This window comes from Mesoplodon densirostris, chromosome 3, assembly GCF_025265405.1.
Source record: "Mesoplodon densirostris isolate mMesDen1 chromosome 3, mMesDen1 primary haplotype, whole genome shotgun sequence".
NCBI lineage: Eukaryota > Metazoa > Chordata > Mammalia > Artiodactyla > Ziphiidae > Mesoplodon > Mesoplodon densirostris.
In genome coordinates, this window is record NC_082663.1 from 14,022,740 (window position 1) to 14,040,602 (window position 17,863).

The following is a 17,863-nucleotide window of genomic DNA, read 5'->3' on the forward strand; positions in this document are numbered from 1 at the left end:
TGTGAGCAGACAGTTGGGGTTTTTTTCTTTTTCTTTTTTTTTTTGTGGTACACGGGCCTCTCACTGTTGTGGCCTCTCCCGTTGCGGAGCACAGGCTCCGGACGTGCAGGCTCATCAGCCATGGCTCATGGGCCTAGCCGCTCCGCGGCATGTGGGATTTTCCCGGACCAGGGCACGAACCCGTGTCCCCTGCATCAGCAGATGGACTCTCAACCACTGCACCACCAGGGAAGCCCGAGCAGACAGTTTTAACTAAGCTTGCATGGTTTAGCTTACCTTCTCTCCTCCTGCCATTACCAAGAGAGGAAGAGGTATTGGGTATTCATTGAGCCCAGAATGAGACCTGAACTTACCTACTTGCCTAGAGACAGGTCAAATGAAACTGACTCAGCCCAGAAAGATAAATTCCAGCCAAATTATTAATCTATACATTCACAATGAAGAAAAAATAAATGTTTGTTGTTGTAGTCCACTGAGATTTTGTAGTTCTTCGTTAAGCAGTATCACTACTGTAACAACTGACTAATACAACATACCTTAAGAAAGACTTTAGTGATAATAATCTCTGGGTAGCAGAATTGTGAATGGTTTTTATTATCTTCTTTATAGTTGTTGAATGACTTTGAAACTATTGTGTTTTACTTTGTTTTGGTTTTTTAACATTTCTTTAGGTAAAGCACATTGCTTTCACATTTATGTTACATATTTGTATTTATACACACACTTGTCTTAAAATCGTTTTGATTTGGAACTTTTGGTATCATATATTAATCAATATTTATTCAAACTTAATTTTAAAATTCCACTTGTTTCATACCTTAAAATGTCAGAAGTTAAATAATCTTCTGGCTCAGAGAGTCACTTAGATTTTTTTGAAAAGCAAATTGAGGAATCAGTGAATTGTAGAATACCTTCTTGGGGATACGTGAATTTCTTCAAAATGTCATAAGGCCGGCAAAATAAGTTGCTCATGGAGAACTCATTGTTAGAGCCACAGCCTTACAGAAAAGACAGTCTTAGTCTATTTTAATTTATCTAGAGTCCTGAATGAACTTTAATTTATACAACCACTGGAACATCCCATGTGGATACGTTTGTTGAGCTGTGATAAATCATGGCGACCTTTGAGAACACTGGTGAAGCATTTGATGAAGCAGCTAAAGGAAGATAGTTCATCAACAAGATAGTGTTAAGGAACTGTCTGGAATCCAAATTTATTCTTCATGTTGCTTCTGAGTTACTGTCCTAAAGTCCCTTGAGCAAGAAAGGCCAAGGCCAATTACTTTGGCACAGGGGAAAATCAAGAGTTAGCTTCCCTGCTGCCATTTAACCTTTTCCTTTAGCCTCTCGCTCTCCTGGGTGGTTTGGACTAAGAGTGACATTTGGACTCATCCTAAGAAGTATACTTATAAAAACATAAAATCCATCCTTATATTGTTACTATAATTTTTCTCATGTTGACCTCTCCAACAAGACTTTAAGAACCACTAAATGATCTCAGGTAAGAGGAGAATAAAGACACTGAATCTTTTGAATAGTTTAAGTGTTAATCATAATTCCAAATTTTTCTTATTATCTACTTTCTAGTGCCTTCTTTCATCACAAATAACATTGGGCTAAAGTAATGTACAAAAGTCAAAATTATGCAATGCTTTGCCTGCTTTGCTTCCCCTGGACTCAATATTCTCCCCTTTGAGGGCAGTTTAAACTAGATAATAACATGAGTTACAGAAGACATGGTGGGATGGCAAGAGTGTCCTGTTGCTCATCAAGAGATCTTTTCAATGTCTTTTCCTGAAATAGAAATAGTTCAAACTGCAGATTGCCTCGTGAATATTTGGGGGTACTGAGAGTATAACTTTCAACTAAAGAAGCAAAGTGTATATTCACCTTATTGATTTTAGTAAGACTGTTGACAATTTAGAAATTATTAAAAGAAATATAGAGTTTAATTAACTTTCTCATTGCAAGTGTTTGTTCTTTGGATATTATATTAATACCTCTGATAGTTCATTTATACCATTTTTACTTATCTTTTTTTTTCTCTTTTCTGTTCATCCATCTCCATTTCAGTTCAATTGCTTTCCTTTGCCTTTCTCCAATTTTCTTAGGCAAGTTACAATAACATGTTTCTCTTAAAAACTCAAATATTGTTTTTAAAATAAGGAAGAAAGAGAGGGTGGGAAGAAAGAAAGAAGGAAGGAAGGAAAATTTTCTATTATCTACCCATATTCACTTCAATGCCTAAAACACTCCTAGTATCATGAATCCCAATTGATCCTCATATTTGGAGACTAAATACTGTTCTGTGGAGAGAAGAGATTTATAAGCTCCTACTTAAGCCTCCCTTAGCAGTATTACCCCTTATTATTGATGTACATAAAATTAGTACGAGAGCTAAATATTTTAGCAACCTCAGGCACCTTTTTGTAAACTATGCTCACTTTGCCATTTATCCAGATGCTCCTATGACCTCTTTGTGTAACTAGCAGTTTATGAACGGAAACAATTTGATGTAGGCTGATGCCTTTGGAACCCAAAGGGCGATCCCTGCAGGACTGTGGGCTGGTAAATATTTAACAACAAGCTCTCTGTTTAAAGACTCTAATTGCAGTGTTAGCAAATTTCCAAGGTATAAATATCCCCACTATGGTCAATTTCAAGCTACTAACATTACATCACTGAACTCAGAGTTGGGGAGAGATACCAATGGTGCACACTCACGAGCAGGTATGAAGCAGCTCAGGCATCCTCTGTGCTTATTGGATGGATTTATTAATTCTTCAAGCACTTGTGGATGCCCTGGGTGAGCCATCTCAAGTTCCATTTCTAATACTCTCTCAGCATCCTCCAGTGCTATCTACCTGGTCCCTAGCTCTGCCTACCTTGGCCTTCTACTTCTTAGGGAACATCTTGAGGTGATCTGAAGATATTCCATGAAATTCCTGCCCCTGCACACACAATGTCCCACCTCTGCATCCACCCTTATGGTCTCTTTTCCAAGAAGAGCTTGTTCTTCCTTTAAGTTAAATCTTATATTCAGGAGCCATACCCTCAATTCCCTTTACAATTATTTTCACCCTCTTGGAGTTTTAATCTCTTTTTTGTATCCTTTCTTCTCAGCATGTAAATATGTTCCAGGCTTGCTCTTGATCATGGTTTTAAAAAGAATCATTTAATCCCACTTCCTCTCAGTATTCTTCTGTTCTTAGCCAAGCTTTTTGAAGGAGTATTGTGGTAGGCAGAGATCTAAGGTGGCTTCCAAGATGCCCAACTCCTGGCATACATACCCTGTATAATCATGAGGATTTGAGAATGTGATGGATCTCTTTCCCATGCTTAGGTCATCTTACATGGCACAATTGAATTTATGAATAGGAATTATCCAGGTTCACCCGACCTAATCACATGAGCCCTTAAAGTCTGGGTCTAGGTGCCAAAGAAGTCAGTGATTCGAAGCATGAGAAGGATATGATATACTATTGTAGGCTCAGGAATGGAAGGGACCACATGGCAAGGAATGTGGCAGCCTCTAGGAGCTCAGAGTGGTCTCCAGCCAATAGCCATCAAGGAAACAGGGACTTCAATCCTGCAACCACAGGTACTGAATTTGGGCATCAATAGGAATAAGACTGAAAGTGACCTCCAGACAAGAACTGGAGCCTTCAGAAAAGAACTCATCCTGGCCAATCTTGGTTTTTTGCCCCAATGAACATGGAAGCTTCCTTTATATTGTAGAAGGTCTTGCTGTAGATGCCCAAAGAGCCAGTCATTTAAAATTTTGATGACACTTGGACTTTGGGATTAACATATACACACTACTATATATATATAATAAATAACCAACAGGGACCTACTGTATAGCACAGGGAACTGTACTCAGTATTTTGTAATACCCTCTAAGGGAAAAGAATCTGAAAAAGAACATATACATATATAATATATATATACACAAAACTAAATCACTTTGCTGTATACCTGAAACTAACAACATTGTAAATCAACTATACTTTCAATTTTAAAAAATTAGATTAAATTTTAAAAATTTATGACATTTGAGTGAAGCAAATTCAACTAATTTTTGTATGAATTTTCTTTCATTATATATATGATGGGATTTATTTCTTTCTACATCATTTTAACATATTTTAACATACATTATTTTAACATTAATTGAACATTCTACTCCTGTTCATGCAGCTCTACAAAACCTGTCCTGCCTATGTTCATACATGCACAAACACACACACACACACACACACACACACACAGTCTCATGGATTCCAGAAGAAATGTTTGGCTTTTGATTCCTTATGCACAGAGAACCATTCCAATCTGACCCTTCTTTTAGTGACCTTTTCTGCCTTTTGGATTGTTGGTATAGACTAAATCCGAATGAAAGTAATAGAATTTGCAGCAGTGGCCACATATTGACCTATGTACTAGAATATACGGGGGAACTAAAAACTACAGATGCTGGGGCTCTAGTCTAGAGAATCATTTTTAATTGGTCTGGGATGGGGTTCAGATATCAAGAAACTTAAAGAGTTCCCCCTCCAGCTGATTTTAATGTACAGCCAGAACTGAGAAACACTGGTGTAAATTTTATTACTTTTCCATGGGGAAACGCACCACCCCCCGCCCCCGACTAATGAAAGAATCAAAGGGAAGGGGCCCAGGCAGCAGTATTTTTTAAGCTTCTCCCCCGTGATCACAATGTGTAGCCAGGGTTAATAATCTCTGCATCAAAACAGTGGTTCTAGGCCAGTACACAGAGAAGAAACATGCAAGGAGTTTTGTAAGACTACAAATCCAAGTAGCACGCTCAGTCTAAATCAGGTTCCTTGGTTTGCAAAGCTTCCACTTCTGTCACTGCTGGCGACGGAGGAGAGAATGAATGGGAGCAGACCGTGTGTGACTTGCTTGCTTGAACGCCTCACACCCCATTAAAGGTGGAGCACCCCGTCACACGGAGTTGCTACTATTGCAGACAAAGGAAAAAGCTCCCTAGTGAGGCTCTGAAAAGGAGACTGTGGAGTGTTGACAAGCTGACTTGGCAAAGAGAGTGTCCTAGACGGGCTTCTGTGCTTCCTGGTGGGTCTACGCTTAGTGCTGGTGTCTGGGAGTGACGTCATTGCCTTCAGTGGAACCAAGTTTATATCTACACATAGTTGATCCTCCAAAAGTACTTGTTGAATTAATGAATCTAAAGAAAGTTCCCTATGAGCCTGAATCTCTGCCTCTCAGATGTTCATCTAGCAACAGGAGTCCTTATGGAATTTGTTCCGAAGAGTTTACCAGTAATAAACAAGTCCAGTCAAGGTCTCCCGGCTATGATGAATCTTGGTCCTGACATTGGGCACTCTGCTGCTAGTGACAAAGTAAGAGAATGTCAGCTCTGAGTGTCAAGTCTATCCTGTACCTGTCAACCCACTCACCTCACAAGTGGAAGAGAAAAGGATTAAGGTTGCAACATAACCTCCCCTGGGAAGAAGCATCACTGCTGCTTTTTGGTAGCCTGACCTGGCCCTGAGCTGGTAAATGAGAATTGAAATTTGTCTAATGCATAACCAGTTCCCATGTAATCTCGGCAAAATGTCAAAGGGGGTTTTGAGACTTTCTTAGCATCACTTTGGTGATTAAAGAATATTCTCTCTTTGGGTAACAACACATTTTATGAGGTTAGTTGCCTCTCGCCTCAGGGCAATGTATTCCAACCCTTCACCTCCACTCCCTAACATAATGTTGACTCCTTGGATAAAAATACAAGGAACTTCTGTTGAATGAGCTAACTGCTGGAAATATTATGACTGCAGCTGAAAGAAATGAGGTGTGTACCACAGACCACATAAAACAATGAAAGCAATTTAAAGGCAGAATGTACAGAGTAACTAGGAACAATTTTGCAATATCAAAAGCATATGAGGGGCTTCCCTGATGGTGCAGTGGTTGAGAGTCCGCCTGCCGATGCAGGGGACACGGGTTCGTGCCCCAGTCCAGGAAGATCCCACATGCCGCGTAGTAGCTGGGCCCGTGAGCCATGGCCGCTGAGCCTGTGCGTCCGGAGCCTGTGCTCCGCAATTGGAGAGGCCACAACAGTGAGAGGCCCGCGTACTGAAAAAAAAAAAAAAAAAAGCATATGAGTGGCCTGCTGCTTTGGGTGATGCTCTGCAGACCTTGGTGTTCTCCCAGCCTGGTCTAGGAGACTCTCTGCATGAGACCTGGACAGCTAGCAACTTCCATCTTCAAAATCAGCCTTTCTGGTGCCCAAAGACCACGGCCACTCTGACTGGTGCCAGTGTGGTCTGCACTCGGGGTGAGCGTGGTCCGTGCGGCATTTCCTGTTCTCGCCCCTGCGCCGCTGCAGCTCGGGCCTTGCCTGATGCAGCCCGACCATGGCTTCAGCTGTGGAGGAGCTACAGAAGGATCTAGAAGAGGTGAAGGTGCTGCTGGAAAAAGCCACTAGAAAAAGAGTATGTGATGCCCTGACAGCTGAAAAATCCAAGACTGAGACAGAAATCAAGAACAAAATGCAGCAGAAATCACAGAGGAAAGCAGAGCTTCTGGAAAGTGAAAAGCCTGCCACTGTGGTTGCTTCTATTATCACAGATATACAGTGAAAATCAGCAATTATGGATAGGATCAGTCAGATAAGTTTGTGAAAATCTACGTGACCTTAACTGGAGTTCATTAAGTCCCTGCTGAGAATGTGCAGGTGCATTTCACAGAGAGGTCATTTTATCTTTTGGTAAAGAATCTAAATGGGAAGAGTTACTCCATGATTACGAACAATCTCTTGTAACCCATCTCTGTGGAAGGCAGTTAAAAAAAGATCAAGACAGATACAGTTCTTATCTTAGGCAGGAAGAAAGCGGAAAACACATGGTGGGTCTACCTGACTCAGGTTGAAAAAGAATGCAAAGAGAAAGAAAAGCCCTCCTACGACACTGAAATAGATCCTAGTGAGGGATTAATGAAAGTTCTAAAGAAAATTTATGAAGATGGAGGTGATGACATTAAGCAAACCATTAATAAAGCCTGGGTGGAATCAAGAGAGAAGCAAGCCAAAGGAGATACAGAATTCTGAGACTTTAAAGTACTTTTGGGAACTGTGATGTGGAAATATTGATGTTTCCAATAAGGAAATGTTGGTGAGCTGCACACATAAATTTGACATATAACTACTTACACAGTCTAAGTAAAAGCAATGAATTCTCCATTTCCTACTGGACGATTCATTTAAATAAAATATGCTTATTAAACACTCCCTCCAAAGATGGTTTCCTGGGTAACTGGGTCATTTTATTCAAGAAAAGGGTAATGTTGTATTCTAGGGTGAAATGTGAAGAAGCAATGTAAAGAAGCCTAATGAAAATGCCACATTGTGTGTATTATTGTTCAGCTAAGAGGTAGAAATAAAAGTTATTGCTTGCCTTTCAGTTCCTGACATCAGCTCCCACCAATGTAAGAATAAAAATAAAACGTGAATTTTTGCATTAAAAAAAAAAAATCAGCCTTTCTGGCCAGCCCTAGAGGGTCAAGTCAGCCATTAGGAACCATAACTTTCCAACGCGGTCCATTTCCTGCTGATTCAGAAGAGGGGTTAAGGGAAGGACAATTTGCAGTTGATTAAGCACCCTGTGATCTGTGTTTTTCCTTCCGGTTTGATTCCCTCCCTGTTGCCCTTTTAATGAAACACTTTGTTGAGCAAGAGCTCCATCTATGGGAGAAATCAGTTGTATTGATTGTACCCTTAACATCACCAAGATTATAATTTATTCACACTAGACCAGTGATTTTCAACTGAGGGTGATTTTGCCCGCCAGGGGACTTTTTTGGCAATGACTGGAGACATTTTTTGTTGTCATAACTGGGGTTGCAACTGGCATCTAGTGGTTAGAGGGCAGGGATACTGCTAAACATTCTGCAATGCACAGGATACCCACCCCCCATAACAAAACGTTTCCCGCCCTAATGACAAGGTGGAGAAATTCTGCCTGAGAACCAGAGAATTTGTGAAATTTATGCTTACAGATGGGCTCCCCAGGCAAATATTAATGTTTGATTTAAATCTTTTCATATTCCCTACCACTACTTTAAGCTTCTTATTTCCCCACCTTTTGTTATTGCCCATGGATTTGTCAGACTCTTTCACCCTAAGGTGTTAATGGCTTAGTACATTAATCTGCATCTGGGCTATTTGAGAAAGGGAACTAGAGGGAGAGGACAATACTCAAGGCAAAGAAGTGAATCTGTAACAGTAGAGTTTTAGGGGCTGTTCCCTAAATGGGATCCATACTTTGGGTTCAACCTATCCTTGTGGCTGATTAAGTAAATAAAACTCTATCCCCTTGTGTTCAAACCACTGTAGTTGGCATTATAGTTGTAAAAGTCCTCATGGTATGAATACAGTGCTGAGAAAGGTTTCAGTTTTCTTGGATTCTCCACTCAACACGTGCTGTTCAGCAGGTCACTGTTCAGTTTACTAAGTGGGGTTTTGAAGAACTAAATACCAAAGGTCAGCTTCTGAGAGATTTTCCTTTTGTCCACAGAGAAGCACATGTACCCCTAGAGTTTATGATAGAGCAGATTTTTATAAAAATATAGCCTTGGGCCAGACTTTTCTGTCCTCTGAGGACTCCTCATTGTTGACTATGAATAAGACATTGAAGCCTCATGCTTCAGGACTGTCATAACTTCAAGTGCTTTGAGAGACCAACCCCTGCCCCACAGAGAGCAATCTTTGTACCACCTGTAGAACCTACCTATCCTATTCCAGGGAACCCTACTCTAGCCATACTACCTGCAAGAAAAGCAAGGATAAGCCCATGAGCCTAAAAACATGAGTCATCTCTCTTCATCTACATGGGTTTGTCTCTCTCCTTCCCTCTCTAATGACTCAGCATTAAATTCATCTCATCAGCCAGTGAGCACCTACAGTGTACAGCATGGGAATGTAGAGATAAATGAGATGTCCAAGCAAGGGTGTTGTTCCTGCATTCCCTGACTCCAGAACATTTTTCCATTTTGGCATCTGGCCCTGGATGTTGCAGTTCAAGGAAAAACAGGCATCCTTGAAAGTTACCTGTCCATCTATTTGGTCATTAGCAACAACAGACTAAGTATTAAACCCTGGAAGTCACTAAGATCTTGCCCAGGTTTTCTACACAATATCAAGATTTCTACACTATGACTGTACTAGGCAAAGAATATAGTGAGAAGTAGTAGTGCATCCTAAAAATTTATATTAAATGAGGAATGGTTTAATAAGTTTCTTCTTCAAGTGCCATCAGTAAGAAATTGTACAGTTTTATGGGATACGATTTATTGGTACTGAAGATTGCCACAGTGCAGCCAGTTTGCTTTACAATGGTGTGTTAGTTTCTGTTTATAACAAAGTGAATCAGTTATACATATTCATATGTTCCCATATCTCTTCCCTCTTGCATCTCCCTCCCTCCCACCCTCCCTATCCGACCCCTCTAGGTGGTCAAAAAGCACCAAGCTGATCTCCCTGTGCCATGTGGCTGGTTCCCACTAGCTATCTATTTTATGTTTGGTAGTGTATATATGTCCATGCCACTCTCTTACTTTGTCCCAGCTTACCCTTTCCCTTCCCCTATACTCAAGTCCATTCTAAAGTAGGTCTGTGTCCTTATTCCTGTCTGGCCCCTAGGTTCTTCATGACCGTTCTTTTTTTTTTTTTTTTTTAGATTCCATATATATGGGTTAGCATACGGTATTAGTTTTGCTCTTTCTGACTTACTTCACTCTGTACGACAATCTCTAGGTCCATCTACCTCATTACAAATAAGTCAATTTCATTTCTTTTTATGGCTGAGTAATATTGCATTGTATATATGTGCCACATCTTCTTTATCCATTCATCTGTTGATGGACACTTAGGTTGCTTCCATGTCCTAGCTATTGTAAATAGAGCTGCAATGAACATTTTGGTACATGACTCTTTTTTTTTTTTTGTAACATCTTTATTGGAGTATAATTGCTTTACAATGGTGTGTTAGTTTCTGCTTTAAAACAAAGTGAATCAGTTATACATATACATATGTCCCCATATCTCTTCCCTCTTGCATCTCTCTCCCTCCCCCCCTCTCTATCCCACCCCTCTAGATGGTCACAAAGCACCGAGCTGATCTCCCTGTGCTATGCAGCTGCTTCCCACTAGCTATCTATTTTACATTTGGTAGTGTATATATGTCCATGCCATTCTCTCACTTTGTCACAGCTTACCCTTCCCCCTTCCCATATCCTCAAGTCCATTCTGTACTAGGTCTGTGTCTTTATTCCCATCTTACCCCTAGGTTCTTCATGACCGTTTTTTGTTTGTTTGTTTGTTTGTTTTCTTAGATTCCATATATATGTGTTAGCATACGGTATTTGTTTTGCTCTTTCTGACTTACTTCACTCTGTATGACAGACTCTAGGTCCATCCACCTCACTACAAATAACTCAATTTCGTTTCTTTTTATGGCTGAGTAATATTCCATTGTATATACATGGCACATCTTCTTTCATCTTAATTCATCTGTCGATGGACACTTAGGTTGCTTCCATGTCCTGGCTATTGTAAATAGAGCTGCAGTGAATATTGTGGTACATGATTCTTTTTGAATTATGGTTTTCTCAGGGTATATGCCCAGTAGTGGGATTGCTGGGTCGTATGGTAGTTCTATTTTTAGTTTTTTAAGGAACCTCCATACTGTACTCCATAGTGGGTGTATCAATTTACATTTCTACCAATAGTGCAGGAGGGTTCCCTTTTCTCCACACCCTCTCCAGCCTTTATTGTTTGTAGATTTTTTGATGACCGGTGTGAGTTGATATCTCATTGTAGTTTTGGTCTGCATTTCTCTAATGATTAGTGATGTTGAGCATCCTTTCATGTATTTGTTGGCCATCTGCATATCTTCTTTGGAGAAAAGTCTACTTAGTTCTTCTGCCCATTTTTGGATTGGGTTGTTTGTTTTCTTGATATTGAGCTGCATGAGCTGCTTATAAATTTTGGAGATTAATCCTTTGTCAGTTGCTTCATTTGCAACTATTTTCTCCCATTCTGAGGGCTGTCTTTTTATCTTGTTTATGGTTTCCTTTGCTGTGCAAAAAGCTTTTAAGTTTCATTAGGTTCCATTTGTTTATTTTTGTTTTTATTTCCATTTCTCTAGGAGGTGGGTCAAAAAGGATCTTGCTATGATATATGTCATAGAGTGTTCTGCCTATGTTTTCCTCTAAGAGTTTGATAGTGTCTGGCTTTACATTTAGGTCTTTAATCCGTTTTGAGTTTATTTTTGTGTATGGTGTTAGGGAGTGTTCTAATTTAATTCTTTTACATGTAGCTTTCCAGTTTTCCCAGCACCACTTATTGAAGAGGCTGTCTTTTCTCCATTGTATATTCTTGTCTCCTTTATCAAAGATAAGGTGACCATATGTGCGTGGGTTTATCTCTGGACTTTCTATCCTGTTCCACTGATCAATATTTCTGTTTTTGTGCCATACCATACTGTCTTGATTACTGTAGCTTTGTAGTATAGACTGAAGTCAAGAAGCCTGATTCCTCCAGCTCCGTTTTTCTTTCTCAAGATTGCTTTGGCTATTCGGGGTGTTTTGTGTTTCCATACAAACTGTGAAATTTTTTGTTCTAGTTCTGTGAAAAATGCCAGTGGTAGTTTGATAGGGATTGCATTGAATCCGTAGCATGCTTTTGGTAGTATAGTCAATTTCACAATGTTGATTCTCCCAAACTCATTCTTCGAGGCCACCATCACCCTGATACCAAAACCAGACAAAATGTCACAAAGAAAGAAAACTACAGGCCAATATCACTGATGAACATAGATGCAAAAATCCTCAACAAAATACTAGCAAACAGAATCCAACAGCACATTAAAAGGATCATACACCATGATCAAGTGAGGTTTATCCCAGGAATGCAAGGATTCTTCAATATATGTAAATCAATCAATGTGATACACCATATAAACAAATTGAAGGAGAAAAACCACTTTTGACAAAATTCAACACCCACTTGTGATAAAAACCCTCCAGAAAGTAGGCATGGAGAGAACTTTCCTCAACATAATAAAGGCCATATATGACAAACCCACAGCCAACATCATCCTCAGTGGTGAAAAACTGAAACCATTTCCACTAAGATCAGGAACAAGACAAGGTTCCCCAGTCTCACCACTATTGTTCAACATAGTTTTGGAAGTTTTAGCCACAGCAATCAGGGAAGAAAAAGAAATAAAAGGAATCCAAATTGGAAAAGAGGAAGTAAAGCTGTCACTGTTTGCAGATCACATGATACTATTCATAGAGAATCCTAAAGATGCTACCGTAAAACTACTAGAGCTAATCAATGAATTTGGTAAAGTAGCAGGATACAAAGTTAATGCACAGAAATCTCTTGCATTCCTATACATTAATGATGAAAAATCTGAAAGTGAAATTAAGAAAACACTCCCATTTACCATTGCAGCAAAAAGAGTAAAATATCTAGGAATAAACCTACCTAAGGAGACAAAAGACCTGTATACAGAAAACAATAAGACACTGATGAAAGAGACTAAAGATGATACAAATAGATGGAGAGGTATACCATGTTCTTGAATTGGAAGAATCAACATTGTGAAAATGACCATTCATATTTTTAATTCAACAAAATTTTACTGGGAAGCTGCTGGGTACTGGACACTATGCTGAGTGTAGGAGGTACAACAATGAACCACAAGATATAGACTCTGTGGCAGTGAGACAGCTTTAGATGAATACACACCAATAGACATAAATTACTACTTGATATAAGTGAAATGAAGACAAAGACTTTAGGTGCTTTAAACAAGAATAACAAGATTAGATTAAATTTTGAAGTCAAGAACGTTTTCTCTAAAGAAGGGACATTGAATCTGAGACCAGAAAAATGAATGAGATCATTGTTGTCATTGTGTCAATTAATAGATCCTACAGCCAAATTAATTTTGAAAGCAGCTATATCAACATGTGGACTCATTTTTGACCTTATATTCTCATGTTAAACATTTACTCATTCTTCAAAAAATATTTATTGAGCACCTATTACCTTACAATAAATAAATACAAAGATACACAGGTATATATTTTAAACATACATGCTAAGCCCACATAAATCTCCTTCTGCAGGGGTGGGTATATATGCTAATGTAATTCCTGCTCTCGACGTCTCAAAAAATTCTTTAGACAAGCAGGGCAGTAGAAGATAAATTATCCCGTTAATAAGCCTTTCCAGGAATCTTGCCCAGGAAGAAAGTCAATCCCACTGGCTGCTGGTTGTCAAAATCTACCTTACTCATCTTGTTGCAAATTACATTAACATTTTCTCTCTTTTTAATCTTCTCACATTCTTCATTGGTTTATTTCACTTTTAATCTTGGACCTCTAAAGCACAAGGCAACTTCTCTGTAAATTAGAATGTTTCCATTACTTTAAAAAACAAAGGAAATGTTCAGTCCGAAAGAAGTTATTTATAGTTTTCATCATTTTAAGTATGAGTCTGACAGAACCCCCTGCAGAGAATCAAGCAAGACCTGGAAGTAAGGAGGACTTGGGTGGACTGCAAGGTTATATATCACAATCTAATTTCTCCCAAATATGAAGGCATATTAATGGGTTGAATCTAATGTATTAACCAAAACATGTTATAAATCTAAAGTGATCAATGTCCAGGGTATTCTACGTAAAGATCACAAGGTGGTATCATTGTTTTCGATTTCCATGAAAGCTTCCATTTCCACAATTTCTTTGAAACATGAGTGTAACAGATTTTAAATGTTTTGAATTTAACTTGTTTAGAAAACTAATGCTAAAATAGAAATATTTGAACTATTGTATTTATAGTTTATTACCTTTGACTAATTATTTTATGTCAATGTATGAAATCTTACATTTTTTAAAATGTTTCCTTTGAACAATTTAAGAACCACAATTTATTTTCAAAAAAAAAAAAATTCTTTCGTCTTCCAGACGAAAGAACTGCAAAATGGACACCCTGTGGTAGACCAGGTAGAAAAGAGGAACCCCTTCCTCTGGGCTCTCACAGTCCCACTGCGGGAATGATGGCCTGCCCATTAGCAGAGAGTTGGTTATGTTTCAACCCTTGCTAGACACCCTCTTTCTGCCAACCTTGCGCTCTGCCCTCACCCTAAGGAGCACCATTCCTTTTCCTCACAGTACCTCAAAGATAGCAAAGATCGCAGAAAACAATTTAGCATTTTCATTTGTAAGCTCTTTCTGTATAGCAGTCTGGAACACTGGCTTTGTCTTAAGTTTAATTTTTGCCCCTTGGAATAGGTCATCTGTCCTTTTCAAATCTGACCTCTATTGTATGTATAATGAGGATATTAATGAATACATATTCCAAAAGAACTTCTGTAAGGATTACATGAGATAATTCATATAAAGCACTTAGCACAATGCCTAGAACTTTGTAAGAATCCAATAAATCATAACTATTATTACTTCTGGTCCCTGGAAGGCAACTGTCTAAGCCAAGAAAGCAGAACAGCCAAAGTTTCATTTTCATTTACTCATACATCTTATATTTCAATCCCACCTACCAGTGACGGTTCTCCATGTTTAAAATACAAGTAAACTGGAAAGAAAATAGCCATTGAGAGTTGTGACTTATATTATGCCACCCAGCAATATAATACCATTATACCAAGAATGCTCAAATTATAAATCCATCCTTTCTATGAATATTCTCTTCTAAAGAGGATTAAGAAAGCCTCTGTTACTTAGTCCATTTAGGCTGCTATAACAAAAATATCATAGACGATGTGGGTTATAAACGACAGAAATCTATTTCTCACAGTTCTGGAGGCTGGGAAGTCCAAGATCAAGATACCAGCAGATCTGATGTCTGGTGAGAACCCACTTCCAGGTTCATAGAAGCCATCTTTCTCTGTGTCCTCACATGGCAGAAGGGGCAAGGGAGCTCTCTGGAGCCTCCTTTTTTTTTTTTTTCCAGTACGCTGGCCTCTCACTCTTGTGGCCTTTCCCGTTGTGGAGCACAGGCTCTGGACGCGCAGGCTCAGCGGCCATGACTCACGGGCCCAGCTGCTCCACGGCATGTGGGATCTTCCCGGTCCAGGGCACGAACCCGTGTCCCCTGCATCGGCAGGCGGACTCTCAACCACTGCGCCACCAGGGAAGCCCTGGAGTCTCTTTTATAACGGCATTAATCCCTTTCATGAGGGCTCTGCCGTCATGACCTAATCATCTCCCAAAGGCTCCACCTCCAAATACCATCATATCGAGGATTAGATTTCAACATAGAAATTTGGGCAGGGAACACATTCTATAGACACAGTCTATAGCAAGTGTTTTAGTCTTATTGGCACAATTCTTAATTTGTGGGAATATAACCTTGTTTGCTCTGCATTTCCTTCTGTTTGGGGGCTGTATACTCAGAATTTGAGTTTTAGGAGATGCTCAACCCTCTAGAGCACTTTCCCATCCAATTCTCATAACAAGAATTTATGCATTTCCTTAAATCTAGATCCCACACTTGACAGCCTTTTCTTCCCAAACATTAAAAAAATTTCCAAAGCAGTATAGGCATGTTCTTCAATGATTCCTCTGACTTCTTCCTCTGCAATTAAATCCTCTTTGTTCATCAGAGTTGAGGCCTTAGGAGCAATTCTCCTATTTGCTTCTCATCTCTTTGGAAAAGTCAAAGATTTTTTTAAGAAAAGTTGCTCAAGAATGTATCAGACATTCTACTTTCAGCCCAATGATATGCCAGCAGATGGTCATGGGATTGAATTCCCACAAAGATTCCTCCTCTGGCCCCAGTTGAGTGACCTGCGTCTATGAAACATCTTCCATTCCCTCCATCTAGTCAAGCTACCTATGGTTTGCTCAAACAATAATAATTGTATTACTCTCTCCCTTTAGCCACCCCCATGCATTTTCTGACATGCTTCCATTTTTTGGTTTTATAGATTTCCAAGCAGGTTATATATATTCTTAATTGTCTTAGACATGATTGTTTTAGTAGAATTTGAACTAGGTTAGATATAAAAAAGAACCCAATTGGCTTTTGTAAACAAACCACAGGAAGTGCAAGGATGCATAGAATCATGAGTTCAAATGCCATCAGAACTCTCTTTGGGTTTTACCTCTCCCTCTTTCAGCAGTGTTGGGATTCTGTAGTGAATTCTGTGATATGCTGCTTCCAGGACTAAAATGCTTATCCCCCCAATTGCCCTTAACTGTCAGCCATCTTCAGGAATTACCTTGACTAAAGAGTTACCGAGCACAAGTTCATGCCCACCTTTCAGGGCAACCCACATCCAATGACTAGTCTGTGCAGTAGTATAAAGGCTTGATCTCTTACCCTACCTCAGGATAACTTTGAAGATCAATCCTCCTTTCAGAGCTCTCCATGTGACCAGCCAAGTCCTTCACTGAGGGTACATTTCAGCTCGACATTTTGCGCTGCTCGATCCTGCTTCCTTTCTTTTTTTTCCACTATTGATCCCAAGAATACTCCCTAAAAAAGCTACAGCAAGCTAATCTCTGTCTCAGGATCTAACTTACAACAGCTTCCCGTCTTTCCATCTTTGAGGAAAGGGACTTCTATTTGCCAACTCTATCTTAACAAATCCTGGAAAGGACTCTCATTGACTTTTAATACTGTCCAATTGTACGGCCTGGACTGCCCTTGGTGCTCAGTGCTACCATATTGGATGATAAAGCTCTGGAGCAGTCACTATGGCCTGGCACCACACCCTGAGGTAGGTGTCCATCTTTACACCAATGTCTTTGTGCAGTGAGACAAAATGAGGTACCTCCCATGTGGATCTCAAGAGTTGGAGTAGGAAGAAATGATTTCCTAAAATAAGTGAAAAGAATAGACAGAAATTGCATTGGGAAGACCCATGGGACCCTGATACTCTTCTTCCTCCCTTTGTGTGTCTCTGTTTCTGTTGAATAGATAGCCCCTTCCTTCACCTTATTCCAATCTTGAGTCCTAGCAGACTGTAGGTGATCATGTCCCTGTATTCTCAAGTTCATGTTGTTTGTTACTGACAGCCATATATTGCCACTGAAACATGTGACTACACGTTGATTTTGTTATTCTTCAAAAGGTATGGAAATTTCACCTTATTAAATTACCCTAGTAAAGCAATATGTATTTTTTCTGTTCCTTTTGGAGATTTTCTCCAAAAGTTTGCCTTCCCCCAGACTTACTACACAGACTTGTGTTTGTTCAGGCCCATGAATGTTTATTTGTAAATATGGTTATATAACCATTGGTTATGATGTGTAGCCAGAATTAGGAAAGACTGTCTTAGTGCCTGCTGGCCCCAGATGGGTAATTATTATTGTAAATTCTGAACTACCCCCCAGTGTTTAACTGAATCATATCTTAAAACCTTTCCAAATAAATGTACGCAGGACCTAGGCACAATCCCTTAACTATCACTAGGGAGATGACTGGGAAGACAGGCTTAAGTGTATCCTGGACATTGAAAGGATTCTGTCCACACAAAGGAGTCAGCTGGAAGCTGAAGGAAGTTTCAGGACTGAGCCAGGCATCATGTTCTCTGAACATTTAGACCTCGATGTGCTGACTGATCCTTTCTAAAATCAAAAGGATCACCAAATCCCAAAGAGTTCAAGATTGGCCCTAAACTTAAATGCAAGGGAAATAAAATTTTAATCTTTGTGCATCATTTCACCAAATGGATATATTCTGCCAACTCATCCTTATTCTTTTGACCCATTGTTAATAGCTGTTAAATTATTTAAAAATTAAATTTATCTTAGCAGATCTCAAAAGTATAATAAGGGGGATGTATAT

The 17,863-nt window shown here is 39.4% G+C and overlaps 1 pseudogene; it reads left to right on the forward strand.

Moving 5' to 3' along the window:
* Positions 1-6,395: 6,395 nt before the first annotated feature.
* Positions 6,396-7,197, forward strand: LOC132485113 (calcyclin-binding protein-like; annotated as a pseudogene).
* The last annotated feature ends 10,666 nt before the right edge of the window (positions 7,198-17,863 follow it).